The sequence below is a fragment of the Vicugna pacos genome, chromosome 4 (assembly GCF_048564905.1).
Source record: "Vicugna pacos chromosome 4, VicPac4, whole genome shotgun sequence".
Classification (NCBI taxonomy): Eukaryota; Metazoa; Chordata; class Mammalia; order Artiodactyla; family Camelidae; genus Vicugna; species Vicugna pacos.
The window spans coordinates 63,614,465-63,630,475 of record NC_132990.1 but is presented as its reverse complement, the minus strand read 5'-3'; the positions used below and the strand labels follow the sequence as shown (position 1 = coordinate 63,630,475).

General features: G+C 47.8%; 1 protein-coding gene across 8 annotated transcripts in view; it reads right to left on the bottom strand.

Annotated features, from left to right (window-relative positions):
• PAPPA (pappalysin 1) overlaps positions 1-16,011 on the bottom strand; it is a 481,990-nt gene that overhangs the window by 179,230 nt on the left and 286,749 nt on the right. The gene's annotated exons all lie outside the window — the stretch shown is intronic.

Here is a 16,011-nt window from a genome sequence, read left to right as displayed (position 1 = left end):
GGTATGCCAGGCCCTGTGCTAGTGAAACCTGTTGTCCCATCTCTGTGCGGCAGCTGAAGCCACAAAGCAGAGGGGGTAAGGTGGCCCGTTCTCAAGCCAAAGTGCTGGATTTGAGTCCAGCTTGTCCACCTGATGTTTGGGTCACTCTGGGCTATTTACTTAACTTCCTGGGCCCCAGTTTCTTTACACACAGAACAAGGATGCTAACAGTATCTACCTCATAAAGTTGTTCAGAGGATTTGGGACGTTAACAAAGGAAGTGTAAACGGCTCAGAATAATACCTGGCACGTAGAAGCCCTCGGTAAATGTTTAGCTATTCTGGTTATTTATCCCCATCTTACAGATGAAGGAACAGGGGTTCAGAGATCACATAAATACTGACAAGGCCAAGTGCAAATCTAGACGTGTCCAACTCTTCCCACAACCTCACCCTCGATTCCAAGCTCACTCAGGGCCACAGCGAAAGGAAACAACGTGTGGGAGGAGAATGAAAACACAGAGAAGCCGAGGTTTTCTTGGATCAGCCCTTTCCACATTATTTATTATTTTCTAATTGATTTGTTCATTTCCATCATGCGTTCTCTCGAGCAGAGAACACACACGTTATTAGAGAAAGTCACCTCTTTGCCCTATTGCTCTAAGCTGAGAAAGCTTCAAGAGAGGAGGAGAAGGGGTGAGGTAGGGGCAGGGGGAACATTTTAATTGGTTGTTTATTCCGTTGTAATTGCAGAAACCAATCTTTTCAGGGGGGCGGTGTTCGTCCTGGCCCAAGGCAGAGATGTGGGATACTGAAGCCTCTCGCTTGCTTGTGCGTGGGCTTTTATTTCACACTTTGCGAAGCCCTCATTCCCCAAAGGAGCAAGAATCCAGGCAGCCACTCAGACCCCTGGCCCCATCGGCCTCTCTCCTCTCCAGCTCTTTCTGGGGACCAGCTCTGTGGCTAAAATAGTTCCTTGTACTGGCTGAGGTCTTCCCACCAATCCAGAGCCAAGCTTGGTGTCTCCCACAAGTATCAGGGGAAAATCTTGGGGGGCAGGAGTTCCTGTGGATATTTACCTCCCTCCCCCTCTCTCTTTAAGGTTTCTTTATTCCCTCTGTTGAAGGAGGGAGTAGAAAGCTCAGGTCAGGCTGAGAAGGACCATTAGAATTTAGGGAGATGGATGATGAGAGGAGGAAAAGGATGTGCTCAGGGCCTCTTACTTTCTTTCCATTTTGCCACTGTGGGGAGGTTGGAGTATAAATGGGCCAAATTAATTAAAAAAAACACATTAGCCCTCCAAAAATCAATCCAAACCCAAAGCTCTGGGTTCATTAGTTTACTCAGGAGTACTACTCAGGTGGACCTTGCTCGACCTCTCTGAGTCTCAGTTAGCTCACAGGGATCCCAGAGGGATTCAGTGAGATAGCTCAGCATGGTCCCCTCCAGAGTCTGGCCTCCTACTTTCTCCTACTGGCTAACACCCTAAACTGACAGTCTGCCTCCGGGTGGCTCTCCGCGTCTCAGCTCTCAGAATCGCATCCCTACCACCCAGTCCTCTTCTTCCTCCCCAAACCTCCCACTCAAGGCCTTATGGTTTCCACATCTTGGGAAACCACATCTGGTTTTCCCCAATTATGCCCATGCCCAAAGCATGTCCACATTTTCTCTTCTCTGCTCTGTAAGCTCTCTTCCTGCATCTCGGCCTTTTAAAATCTGACCCTCCCTGCTAAGTTCAGCTTCCATGTCACGCACTCCATGTATCCACTCCTGCCTGCCCACCCCTGTAAGATGGGGTGACGATGCCCACCCTCAGGGGTGTCAGGAAGACTAGAGGCAGTGCAGAGGAAGATCCTCGCACAGTGCCCGGCACACAGAAGGCACTCACTCAGTAGCCTAGGCTATTCTAATGCATCGTTGTTAACAATGATAATTACTAGCAACACCAGCATCATCAACACCGCCTCTGGCCGAAGACGATCCTCTCTCCTCAGAGCTCCCTGCTTTCGATTCCAGCACTTACCACCCGGCTTTGTGTTGCCGTCCCTCTGTGTGTGACCACCTGCCTCCTCCATCAGGCTGTGATAAGCTCCAGTCCAGTGTAAGTCAAGCCTTTGTCATCTCTGTCTCCTAAAACTTTCCATCGAGAGAGAGAACTACCCCTGGTTGGTGGCTTCTGAGCACTTCTCTTGTAAACTGCGTAACTTCAGAACAGGGTGAGGAAGCCAGGGCTCAGGGAAGTGAAGTGGCTCGCCCAAGGTATCAGGTAAAGGGCGCAGACCTCTATTCACCAGCCTGTATGTGACAGCACTTTCGCACTCTCCCTTCGGAGGGCAGGGGACATAGCTCCTTGCATGGGGACGTGGCCTGGAGGGTTCAGCAGGGGAAGGGCTGCGGCATCATCCGTCCCCCTCAGCTGGACACCCCTGTGTAGAACCTGCCATGCCTGAATTTCTGGCCCGTCCCCACTATGTTTGGCCACCTGGTCTGCAGCTCAAGAGTCCCCGACTATTCGGTGAGCTTGTGTACTACCAGTGTTTTCCAAATCACGGTCTGTAGACGGCTAAATCCACAAGAAGCATAGGCTGATTTAAAGGAAAAGAGTTTCCAAGCCAGATGGGTTTAGGACATGCTCTGTTAAACAAGGTTAAATACACATATATTTTTAATTGCAAGAATTTTCAGAGCCTTTAATATACAAAGTGGGAGTAAGGCAGAGAGTGTATGAAGTGTTCCCAGACATATTTGACCATAATCCTTTCCCCGCCCCCCCGCCCCACCTCTGCCTTTGCCAAAAATCAAACAACAGCATAAAGACTACAGTTTGGGAAATGTGAGGCTAGGCTGGAAAGTCCCTCCTAACCTAGATCCTCTCCCCGACTGCCCCTCGAGAGAGAGGTGTCTCAGTGCCTCTGCTCTTCCTGCCCGGCCCTGCTACCTGGCTCCTCCCGGGAAGGTTGCAGGTCCCCTGGAATGTCAGTTTCAGGGGGCCCCCCAGCCAAGGCGCCCAGACTTTACCCCTCTGCCAGAACTACATTTCAAAGCCATGAGAGCAACTCTGGAGGGAGATCAAAGCTCTCTCAACTGTCATTAGAATATTTTCTTTATGCATCTCACTCGCTGGTGAGTGCCAACTGCATATTTCCTAAATGCACTGGCCTGAGATGGTACAACTCTGTAATAATCTCAATGAGAGGGCTGTCAGGGCCTGTTTTATTGAAATGAGAAGCAAAAGGGAACTACATTCAAGATGCAGAACAACAACAACAATCCCTCGAATGGAATCATGAAAGCCTCCTATTTTTCGAACTCAAGAAGCCTCATACGCTGGCTCTCCCATCTTAAAGACGGTCGGTCAGAGGTCTGGCTTACAGTGAGCCCAGATCAAGGCTGACCAGTGTCTATTTCTGTTCCCACTCAAAGCGAAATGACTCCCCACTGCAGAAGTGATAGCTGAGATCTTTGAGAAGTGAGTGCCAGACCAAAATCCTGCTCCCTGGGCTCTGGGTAGGTGCAGGCAGGTTAGGGGGAAGGCGGCGGCCACGTGCTGATGCCTTCACTTTGAGGAGGGTTTGTTTGAGCTGATCCTGGCTAAGAGTGGGCCACTTGCAAAGCTAGAGGCTGGTGGTGTCTCTCTCAAGTTAAGGGAAAGAGTGGCAGAGTGCTATAGAAAAAGCCACATTTTTTTTCTCTAAAGGGAAACTTATTTAAACACTCAGCATAACATTTCAGCAGAATCCCTTAGACCCTTATTCTCCTTGTAGTCCATGGAGGGAACAGTCTTATACAGTAAGACTCTGTTATTTTCATAACTTAATGCTTTTGGATAGGCTTTTAGATAGAACTATTTTGGATTGAAGCCTATTCTTCATTCAAGGATATGAAAATGGGGCATAAGCATGTCAGTGTTTGTTATATATATTTTTGTATTTACTATTTTCTTCCAGACCTATCTGATTGTTGTAATTCTTGGCTTTATTATTTTTTGAAAAAAAAAAAAAGAGCCACATCCTAACAGAGAGACAGACTAGGGTTCAAATCCTCCCTCTTCTACCGAATGGCTCTGTGACTTTGGAGAAGTGACTCAACCTCTCTGATCCTCAATTTCCTCATCTGTAAAATGAGGATTATAAAATTCAACCTGGAAAGGTGAATACAAAAATTCTAGGAGGGAATGCACAAGAAAGTCCATAAAAGAGTGCCCCCTCATGAAAAGGCCACAGGATGAACAGTTCTATTTAGCTTGTTCATGGAGTGAGAGGAAACTGGTCTCAGCTCCCAATGCCCAGTGTGTCTCCCTTCCATCAGTGAACCCTGGTCCCCATCACTAAACCAATGTGTTTCTCTTCCTCCCAGGCAGGCGCCCTGTTTCTACAACTCACAGAGGAGAGCCCTGTAACAGTGCCTATTTCCAAGTTCTGATTGCAGCCTGTCATTCCTAAGGAAGATCTCAAGTCCGTGAACCACTACACCACTTTCAGAACACACCAGACCATTTGAAAGTGATTATCAAATACAGAGATCAAAGCCACTCAAAGCAAGTCATTAAAGCAAGATAAACCTCAGAATGTTTATTGCATCCATATCCTTGTTCCAAATAGCAAGCTTTCTCCAAACTGTGACCGGTTCTAAAACCTGGATTTTGTACTTTTATCCCAAGGGCCCTAATGATCTGGACTTCATTCTCCTGCTTAGTTTCATTGTCAGAAATGCCTAAATCTGCCTCTCTCGTCTGTAAGAAGAGGCATAGAGAAAAAAAAAAAAAGCTTGAAGAGTTTATTAAATCCTCAGAATCTTGAATGATCGGTTTCAAAAATAACAGCTTTTATGTAGAAGCTTGACGTGTAATCTAAGAAAAATGTAACAGCACCCATCAAAGATCAATTGAAAAGCTGAATATTCCTTCATTCTTTTACTGAGTAAGTCATTCTTTCATTACGTCCCCTCTACCCTCCCTCCCTGTCCACTTTCATTCTTCCCTAACTTCCTTCCTCTCTACATATCATCGTTCAGTCTTTTCCTCTTTCATTCTCCAACATTTATTGAGATTATACCATCTACCATACTTTAAGCTGGAAACTGGGCATAAAATATGAATGAGAAACACTTTTCACTATCAAAAAGTTGGCAGTTTTATGAAGGAAGCAAGACAAATTATCGGATGATCGTAACATGATGTGATATACTAATAAAACCTACCATTTGGGGGAGTTTACTACACACTGGCCATGTTGAAGTCCTTTATTTTTATTATTATTATCTCTCTGAAGCTTTACAAAAACCTTATGTGGTAAGTATGAGTATCCCCAGTTTGCAGGGGAAGAAACCAGGGCTCCGTGGTGACACCGCTTCTCTAAGACCCTCCCTCCTGCTCACAGGTGTCAGAGGCAGGAGTGGCCCCTAGTCTGTGGGATCCCACAGACAACAACCGTTAGTCCCTTTCCTCCTCTTCTGATATATGTTATGACAGAGGGAGTGCTGAATGGGATGGAAGCACAGAAGAAGGGCACTTACCCAGCTCAAGGCGGGTAAGAGATAAGGGAGGTCTTCACATGAAGAACAGAGCTGGGTTGGATATTGGACCAAGTGTGGGAGACAGGGAAAATGGCAGAAGCTCCAGAAAGCTAAGAGGCCTGAGAATGAATAAGAAGCGTCAGACAGTACAAGCCCTCTGGTGTGGTTTCAAACTTGGGAACATGGGAACAAATTCAGAAGACGAGGCGGGAGGGGCCAGCGATGGCCACATCAGGAAGGATCTTACATGCCAGGCTAGGGAGTTCCTGAAAGCGTCAAGCAGACCCTGGCAGACTGTATGGAAGAGAATAAAATGATCTGGTTTGTGTTTTTCAAAGAGTTTTCTGGAGGAATGTAGAAGATGGACTTGGCGGGGGCTTGCAGAAAACGGAGTGGATATGAGGGTATCTAAGAAGGAGAGGTATGTATGCACGAGGAACAATTTGATATATGGGGGTGGAGTTAGAGGAGGGGAAATGATGGGTCTGGGTTCTGGCATGGTCTACTAGAGAACTTCTCCTTTAAGATTCTCAGATGCTATACATCAAAACCCCTCTGTTGCTGCCCTAAACTCAAGGCCCATCAGATCTGTCTGTCTGGGGCTGTGACCTCTGCTGTGTCATGTGGACGGTCAAGGTCAAGCCCTAGGAAAATCACTGGCCCACAGTTCTCTGAAGAATAGGATCATAATGAGACCAGGAGATGGGTGGGATGGAGAACTCTGAGCATCTGGACAGGAGGAGAGGAAGGCGCTGATTCAGGGAGGCCATGTGGGCTGATGGAGAGGTTCTCAGATCTCTGGATCATCTTATAAAATTGAGGTGAAAGTAGTGATTTCTAATTCTGACAAATAAGTAAAGCATTCAAAAGGTGAATTCCCCCATTTATGCTGTCCCTTGTATAATCATAATTTTCAAAAAGGATAACTAGAGTAGTACGCTAAAGGAAAGAATAAAATAATCTCAGAATAAAGGACACCAAGTTAAAATGATTACCTTTTACCAGGACCTACTCAGCTCCTATTTTGCTCATTTGTTTTTTTGCTTTTTTTTTTTTGAAAATGGCTTTTAGAGACTTCTGGGGCAGGAGGCAAAGTGTCAGAACACCCGGTTCCTGGCCAGCTCAGTTCCACTCACTTGGTTAACACGACCCATCCTTCTGGATCCAGCCTAGAAGCAACTCTGACCCCTTCATGAGTCAAGTACATCCTCTGTTTCCTTAGCACCTTGGACTTCTCCGTAACATCACTTACCCAACTAGCTACTTATTTACCTACTGGAAATTCCACTAGGGCAGAATGATACCTATCTTGTAAAATGCTCATTGTTGTACCCTCAGCACCCAGCACCGTGCCTGCACATAAGGAGGGAGACACACACACACACACACACAGAGGAATGAACAGCCGCCCCGCCCCCCCCAACATCTTTCCCTGGGGTTCCACCAGCTCTGCTTTGGTAACGCCAGGGTCTCTGAGTTTACTTACTTTCAAGGAAGCCGCTGGCTTGAAGAACCCCCTAATAAGTAAAGAAGAGCAACAACTGAAGTGTGATGGTGTGTTCCAAAGTACCAGGATGGTAACGCACGTCCAATTATTGCCTTCACACGAGAAGCGTGCAGTTCCAGGGCCCACAGCTGTCTCTTTCCACCTCCTCGCTTTCTTCTTGGAGGATCAAAACCACAGTTGATAAATAATACAACTGACCACACTGAGAAGAGTACACACAGCTCACCGACAGCCCTGTGGTTGGCCTTACACTTGACGTGCAGTTCAATAAAGACAAACCATCTCTGTTTTGTAAGCTGTGGCCACCACAGCGTTCTCGGTACAGGTGGAATCTCGGCAGACTGTGTAGTTTCCGTCCTAATTTTTTAGCCATGGAAACCACGTAAGTGATATGAAGGCCGACCCAACAACAGTACATTTGAGGAGGACAGAGCAAGAATTACAACATCATCAATGTGTTGAATCAATATGGTAACTTCTGGGTTTTAGCCTGGACCGTGGCCTCACACAAATCCAACTTCAGGCAAATCCCAGATGTACCTGAAGGTAGAACCACGCAGTCATTATGGGAGAGGCAGCTCTCTCTGGAGGGCCGTGAACAAGGCTTCCACAAAATCTGGGTCTCTCGAGAGGTTAAAAAAGAGACAGCTCTCAAAGGGTCACGTGACAACCAGAGTTCAAATCTGGAGAAATAATGCTGCAAAGTATGACATTGTATGTCAGACTGTCGAAAGTATCATTAAATTGAAATTGATTTTTAGAAAGAGGATGCCACGTTCAGGGCCAGAGGGAAAATAAAACAGCAGACATGTAGGTCCATCATGGGGCTCTTTCACTGGGCTGTTGCTGGGACTTGAGCAACAGGAGTAGGATTTTTTCAGCTTGCCACAGAGTGTAACAGTTCCACCCCTGCTACCCCATACACGCTGCACTCAACTAGGTACAGGCGCTGGTAAATACTCAGAAGGCAGGGGCTGTCTCTTACTTCCCCGAATGCCCTCAGTGTCAATGCATTTGTACCTTTTCAATATCAAGCCCCTCCCCGGCCCCCTACTTGGACTCCAGCCTCAGTGCCCACAAGTCTGGAGTCAGGATTACAATGTCTGAGCAGGAACAGATCTAGGAACTCTCCTACCCCAATTCTCCCATTTTACAGATGAAGAACTGGAAGTCACAGAAGTGACTCACCCCACGCTGGCCACGAAGTTACTGGAAGGATCTGGTCACTTCCTTCCTTACGCTTTGCCAAGCCACAGCCGTAATATGTTTCTCTACCATGAATTTTCATGGGGAAAAGCTCTCCGTTCATGTCTGACTTCCACCCTCTGGAAGATTCTCCGTGCTTTGGTGGAGTTACAGTCACCACTGCCCTCGGTGGCCATAAAAATAGTTTAGTAGTCAGCAGCCAAGTTCAAGGGTAAGAGCTGTGGCTGGCTGGCTGAGCTCAAAAAAGGCTGGACTTGCAAACATCAGAGATGTTGAGATGGAGACAGTTATCCCCTTACCCGCCCTACGCTTCACCACCAGACCAGCAAAGCAACCTAGAACCTAGAAAAGAGAAAGAAGGAGAAGCAGAGAGAGGAGAAAGAAAATGCCCTTCTGTAAAAACGGGGACATGAGAGCCTGTTCATCGTCTGCGGACAAACCTGTGAGCAACACACACTGCTGTCCGCACGATGGCTCTGTGTTTCCAGAAAGTGTGTGTGGAGGTGTAGGGGTCCCCCAGGAGGCGGGAAGTGGCCGGCTGTGAGTGTGAAGGTACAAGCTGAGCAGTTATCAATTTGGGGGAATCTGTCTCACGGAAAAAAAAGTCAGGGTGTCTATCCCTTCGATCCTCCCTCACACCCCCACCACTTTGCTTCCCAGCCTGGAAGGGCGGTGGACCGAGCCTGGAGGCTGTCATGAGTGGTCAGTATCACCCGTGGATGGAGAAAGAAGAATGCCAGTGCTGACGGGGGCAAAGCCAGAGTGGAAAAAACCCAACTGCCTCCCGCTGAGGCCCTCGCAAGGGCACCGAGCGCTCCCAGCTCCCACCGTCCAGGGAACGGGAGAGGGAAGCCCACAGCTAGGAAAGGGGGGAGAGAGGCAGCAGCTCAGACCCCGGTGTGTCGGGGGCCTCCCCGATGTGTCCCAGAGGAAAGGGTCTGACTTTCACCTGTAAACTCTGACAGATGGATGTGCTGTGGCCAGAGTCCCAGGTGCAGGTGGAAAACAGCCCCATCCTACACTGCCTGGAGGGGTCCTGAGCATTGGGGCACTCATTTGGCTTCCAGCTCCCTCCCTGGGATGTGCACTGTCAACTACTCAGTGGGAGCCCAGGATCCCAGACATGCCTTTGCTTTTTGGTGGAAATGCATAAACTTCGTGCGGCCTTCTGCTTATCTCTTCAGAAAGTGGATACTTTAGCATTTAGTATGTGCAGGGCTTTTGGAATCAAGAAAATCTTTTATAAATGGAACCCACAGGAGCCAAAATCAAAGGGTCCTTGGTAGTACAGCGTGATTAGGTCATATCGACTCCCACTCTGGCCCGGAAGTTCTAGTGAAGGGGTTCAGGATCCCGGAGGGGCTGAGAATTAGGGGATATGAGTGAGAGAGGTCAGAGGATTTCCCAGAGACAGAAAATCCATAAACAACAAGCACTGTTATTCTGAGCCTTCACTACATGCCAGGCACTCACTGTTCTCAAGGGTTGACCAGGTATAATTTCACTGCATCCTCTAAACCACCCAATGTTACTTTCATCCTCAATCTTACAGAGGACGCAACTGAGTCTCTGATAAAGGAAGAAACCTGTTCAAGGTTACAGAAACGTTAATCGCCTTGACTTGCATCTGCTCTGTCTCCAACACTTGTGACTTATTTATTTGCTGGGCTGTCTGGAACCCCCTACTCTTCCTCACGGACCACTGTCTTGAGCTCCTTACTCACCTCATCTATAGGGGCCACGAGCAGTTTTTCTCTTGCTCCCCATTTACCCCTCCAATCTGCTCTCAAAGACCAAAGTCACGTGTGCACAAGGGCCACAGATGGGACCTGTGAGTAAAGGTGAACTTTGTTCAGAAGAAAAGCATGAGGGAAACCCAGACTGGATCTGAGAAAATGCGGTCCTGGATATGGGGTTGGTGAATGTACACTCAAGCACGCGTAGGGGCTGGTCAGGATCAAAAAACCTAGGAGCTTCAACCAAATCAGCATACCACCCATAATGACCAATGCCAGCACTGCCTGGGATGGTTCCATGCTGCGGAAATGTGTGCTTTAACACAGTTAGACGTTTGGGGCATATTCAAAGTAAACCAGTGTGCGAGCTCCATGAGTCTGATATAAGTGATGTGGTCTTCATTTTAAAAGACCAATTCTGTGGCCAGTCTTTAAAAAAAAAAAAAGTTAGTATTTTAAGAATGAAAGTCATCTGGGTAAACGTCCTCAGTGTGTGTAAATGCAGTTTCAGCCAGACCTTCTTTATGAGCCTGCGGTCTCCGGAAAACAACGCTGGCAGAGAGGAGCCCGTGTGCCCACCGGAGCAGGAAGGGAACCTCCCCCAGTACCTGAAGCACCTTCTAGGTGCCAGGCACCGTCCAGGTGTTTCATACACACGGCTTTACTGAAATTTCATGGCATGCCACAGGATAGCTGTTCTCACCCAATTTTTGCAGATGAGAACCCAGCAACTGTTACTGAAAGACGGGCCAAGAACGGACATGGAACCAAGACCCACATCCTGGTCAGTCTCCAATACCCCATCATTTTCCCACCACAGCAGGCCTGTTACTGCTTTCACGAACGTTAGTCACATTACATAAACTCTGATAGTCTGATTAGAAAATTCCAAGCAATTTATCTTATATGATTACCGAAAAAGAATGAACCAAGTTGCTGAAAAAAATAACAATGCCTTCTTTCAGCTTCATGCTGGTTTTCTCTTCCCAGAACTCTTTCTGGGATTTTATTTTATGTGACCCCCCAAGGCAACTGTGTGATCCTGGTGGTCAGATATTATTATTATTATTCCCTTTCGACAGATGTGGAAATGGAGGCTCAGGGAGATTTACAGACTTGCCCAAGATTGCATAACCAAGAAGCCACCAAGTCAGGGCTAGAATCTATTTCCTGAATCCTGCTCTCGTTCTGTATCAGTCTGATGGTTGGAGCGTGACAACCTGAAGACCAGGCGGTGGCATCTACCTGCGTGAAGTCCTGAGCAGACCCACCTCTTTCTCATATCCTCCCCACACCCTCCCACCTCAACCCCTTTGCTCTCACTTTTCTCTTTTCTATCATTCCAAAGCGTACTAACGCTAGAAGCCTGTTTGTATCCCTTCTCCACCAGGAAACCTCTCCTAATTTCTCTGGACCATAGTGATCCTGCCTTTTCTCAGAGCTCATGGAAGGAAGCCTTATCATCTGTGGGGTTCATGTGGAAATTAATCATCTGCTCTCTGGCCATCTCTTGAATGACTGTAACAAAAAGTCATTAAACCACAGCATACAAGCACTTCCAGGACATAGATTATATCCTGGAGCCCTAGGGCATTTATCACAATACCTTGGCTACTGAAGAATCTTAACAAAATGTGGATGATGAGTAAGAACACAATCATCCTGAACAGAAATTTTCCAAGTTTCAGACTGCCAGCTGCTGAGACACTAAGGCCATGCAGTGGGGTGGAAATGCCTCAGAAGCAGGAGTGAGATCTTGCCCTCAGCTCGGCCCCACTCCCGCTGCGAGGCTCGGGTCAGCGCTGTCTTTTTGGGGAATTCACTCTCCTCACCTACAGCAACAAGGGCTGGACCACTCCACTGCGCCTTTCCGCTCGGAATCCCTGATTCTGTGCAACTTCGGCAGATTTGGAAGGAACCGGGGAGAAGGAAGTATATGTTCTATGAGGTCATCCCAGAAAAGAAGAGAGAGACCCCAAAACGTGAAGGCAAACCGTCTAATAGCCTCTGATAAGGAGCAGGGGAGGAGACTGACAACCATAGATGCCAGCAAAGAGGGTGAGGAGGTGGCCTCAAGGCTAATCCCATCCCAGTCCTTTCCAAAGATTCCCAGCAATGTCATCTTGGGTCCCCACCCCCCTCCCAAAAAGTCTGGCCCCAGGGGAATGCCTTTTTTTTTTCACAGTATCTTTTTTTTTTTTAATTAAAGTACAGTCAGTTACAGTGGAGAATGCCTTTGTTAGATTAAAAATAGTAAAAATGTACATGCATGACTGGGACATTATGCTGTGTACCCAAAACTGACACATTGTTACTGACTGTACTTCAATTTTAAAAAATAATAATAAAGAGAAGACAAAAAAATGTTTCCCTGCGAGCCATCAGTGTGTAAGGGAAGTCTCTTTGTCCTGTCCGTCCTAATCCATATGAATAGATATCCAAGGACAAAGGTGAAGTTCACCTAGCAGTGCCAGAACTTGTGGTCTGGAGGGGTCCAAGCAGGAACTCGGGGGGTGTGTTGCAATATCCTCTCACAGTGGGGTATGTACAGCCCAAAGTGTCAACTGCCCCTGGATTTCCTCATACTGGGGATTTCTATTAATATCCAGGTCTTCCATCTCAGTTGTAAAAAGATGCATGAAACATATTCTAGCTTGTTTGTGGACAATTCTGATGGCCTCAGGTGAAGTTCTGCCCCACTCATTAGCAGGACGGCAGAGAGTGGCCAAGGGTTGCTTCCTTTTCCACAGGACAGGCCTTTAGAGACTTGAAGTACATACGTCACGGCCCTTAAGGGCATGGCCTCGTGAGAATTTTCTCATCCAGGCCAAGCGTCTTCGAGTGGTTCTACGACACAGCCCCTGGCCACCCGCTGCCTCTGTCCCCTCCTTTGCGCACATGTTCCTTGGCTGTCTTTATCATCGTCTCTTAATAAGGAAAACTCACTGCCAGTGAAGCTCGAATAGTTCTGCAGTGGTTCTTGGAAACTATGGCCCTTATCTGAGTGTCTTCTGAATTCCCTCACTCAGCACTTCATAATCCCAAACTCGCAGCGATATTCGGGAAGAAGAAGAGAGTGGGGACAGAAGGCGAGGGGCAGGTATCTGGGCACGGCAAGAACGCAGGGCAGCTCTCAGAAGCTGGGCCACAGCGGACCTGGGACCAGGACTCAGAGATCTAGAGCATCCTTAACCCCAGTTTGCCCACAGATGGATCATGTGAGCTTCAGACTCAGCTTCCCTCTATGGGGGAAAGGCGGTTTGGACCTAATGATCTCTGAAGATATTTCTAGGTCTGACATTTGATACCATTTCGATGTCTTCTGCAGCCTTCTGCTAGACTGGGTGCTCTCCTACAAACACAAACATGGACTAAGGGACCCAAGGACTTGTAGATAAAGAGTGAGTTCAAATGTGTTAGAAGAAATGGCAATTCTTAGATGGACTTGGCCAATTTGCCCAGCTGCAAGACTGGTGGATCTTCTTTTACTCAAGGGAACTGCTATGTACATTATCAAAATGATGAATTTTAATGAGCGCTATTCAAAGTAAGCAGTGCACGAATGGGTTCTTACTAGTCTACAGCAGTGAGCCCAGAAATGGAGAGTCAGCCTCAGGAACCTTTGAGAACTCTGGCACTGCCTGACCATTCTCGTGCTGTTTTCTGTTATAGCAATTCACTTTTGCTGCATATTGCAAAAGTATCAGTTTGCAACGCATAGGAAACAAAACAAAACTAAACTGGTTCTTCACTATAGATTGAAAAGTGGTAATTTAACTACTGTCTTTTTTGTCTTTACCCATTAAGAAAGAGAGTGAGAGAGAGAGAGAGGGAGGAGGGGAGAGAGAAAGAAAGAAAGAAAAAAAAGAACGAAAGAAAGAGCGAAAGAGCGAAAGAAAGAAAGGAAGGAAGGAAGGAAGGAAGGAAGGGAAAGAGAGGCAGGCAATGCAGGAGCACATTCTGAGTGAGAATTCACTGAAAGTCACCTAGACAATATCAATTTAATTTTCACTGCTTCTATTATAGATGCCTGTCTCCCTTCCTTCCTCCCTTCCTCCCTCCCTTCCTTCCCCCTTTCCTCCCTTCCTTCCTCCATTCCTTCCTTCTTTCCTTCCTTCCTCCCTCCCATCCTTCCTCTTTCCTCCCTTCCTTCCTTCTTTCCTTCCTTCCACCCTTCCTTCATTTCTCCCTCCCTCTTTCCCTCCCTCCATTTTTTTTTTTTTAAGTTGCAAAGCAAGTATTTCTCTGCAAACTTCCACAGGTTTCTCTCTGCACGCAGGAGAGCTGATTCAGCCAGAACGCTGTCACCCCTAGCTTCATCAGGAGGTAACACGTTCCTGGTGGGGCTCACCCAGGGCACATGACTTTCCAGCCTGCAAACAAACAGGCCCTGGCGTGAGCGGTCACAGCACTGGCACATGGCAGCTCACAGTCACTCTGGGCGCTCAATCCCGTGACTCAGAAAAGAGGAGGCCGTGGGAGCCTGCCAGCTCTGTCTGCTGATTGTGAGCTATCTGGGACCTGGGGCCCCACCACCCCAGCACAGCGTACCGCTGCAAAGGGCAGCTGACCTCGGTCCTGACCCAATCATACTCAGCAGTTTTCTCCCAAGGCTTTAGGAAAGCCACCCTGCCTGTCACCCCTGTCCTTTGACTCTGCCTCTTATTGCTCCTTGGACTTAAAAATACCCCCCTTCAGTGGGAGCTCTGTAGTCAATAGACCTGGATTTGAATCCAAGCTCTCCAATTATCAGCTAAATCTCTTCCCTGTTCTGAATCCTGGATTTCCTTCAGCAAAACAGAGCTGAGAGTACCCACCTTCCCGGTACTTGGTAGGTGCTGAATAGACAATTGTTGCAAGAATGAATGAATGAATGAATGAATGAATGAAAGGATGGACGAATGACTTTTAGCTACTCGTGGCCCTGTGCCCTCCCCTACGCCCACTCTGCCTGGGCATACCAGTAACTCCTGGGAGTCCAGCTCAGCAGAGCACACACTGCATTAAGCTCAGAAGACTTACAGTCCTGATTTAACCGAATGGCTTTCCTGATCCATGATCTTGGCCAAGTCATTTCACTCTCTAAGGCTCTCTGTTTCCCCATCAGTCAAGCGCAAATGCTAACTCAGTCCTGTCCTCCTCACCGAATCCTGTCAAAGCCCAAAGGACAGCAGAGATGAAGGTGCATCATGACCTGGAAGGAACTGGCCACACACCAAGGCTTCTTCCCACACTGGCTGCTCCTGACTCTGAGCCAAGGTGAGAGGGTCCAGGAGCCCGCCTGGTGCCAGGAGGCTGAGCTGACGTGCTTTCTGGCCTGGTGCCAGGCCTGACATCCTCCTGCCAGCATTGCCATTCCTTTGCGCATAGGTATTTTGTCTGTGCATGGGAGGCCCTTGCTCTTTTGAGAGAGACATAAAGAGAAGAGTCAGCAGAAAACCTGCAGAGGTCGGCAAATGTGCTCGAGCCATCAGCAAGTCCAGGGTCCTGCGAGGTGGACAGAATAGAAAAGTTCACTGTGAACCTGGGGAGCCAGGAAAGCGGATGCGGACTGTCTCGCCGGCTTAGAACTGGTTCTTCTGGGTCCCACATCAAACACAGGCCACCCATGGGTTCGCCTTTGGGCTTTTCTTTGGGGTTGCTGGTTTCTCTGCCTTGAGCATCCTCCATTCTCCCCTAAATCAATCTGGGATGTCCAAACTGTAACTAAGCTTTCCCCCAAAGAGTCAAGCAGCAAGTCAGCTGCTTCTCTTTGACCTCCTATGGCACCCCCTACACCCAGCACACACTACCTTACATTGTACAAGAACGACAGATACACTTATTGAGGGTGAATGATCTGCCAGCCCCAAGAAGACATGTGCTTGACGTACCCTCTCTCAGTCTGAGAAGCAGCTTGACAAAGTAGGTACCTTGACAAGTCCCATTTTACGGATGAGGGAATAGCTTGTAAGAGGTCACAAAGTGAGGCAATGGGATTGCTGAGATCCGGACCCAGCACTGCCTGACCCCAGCCCATGCCAGCTTTAGCGGCACTGCCTGAAGAACGTTCTGTCATGATGGGAGTGTT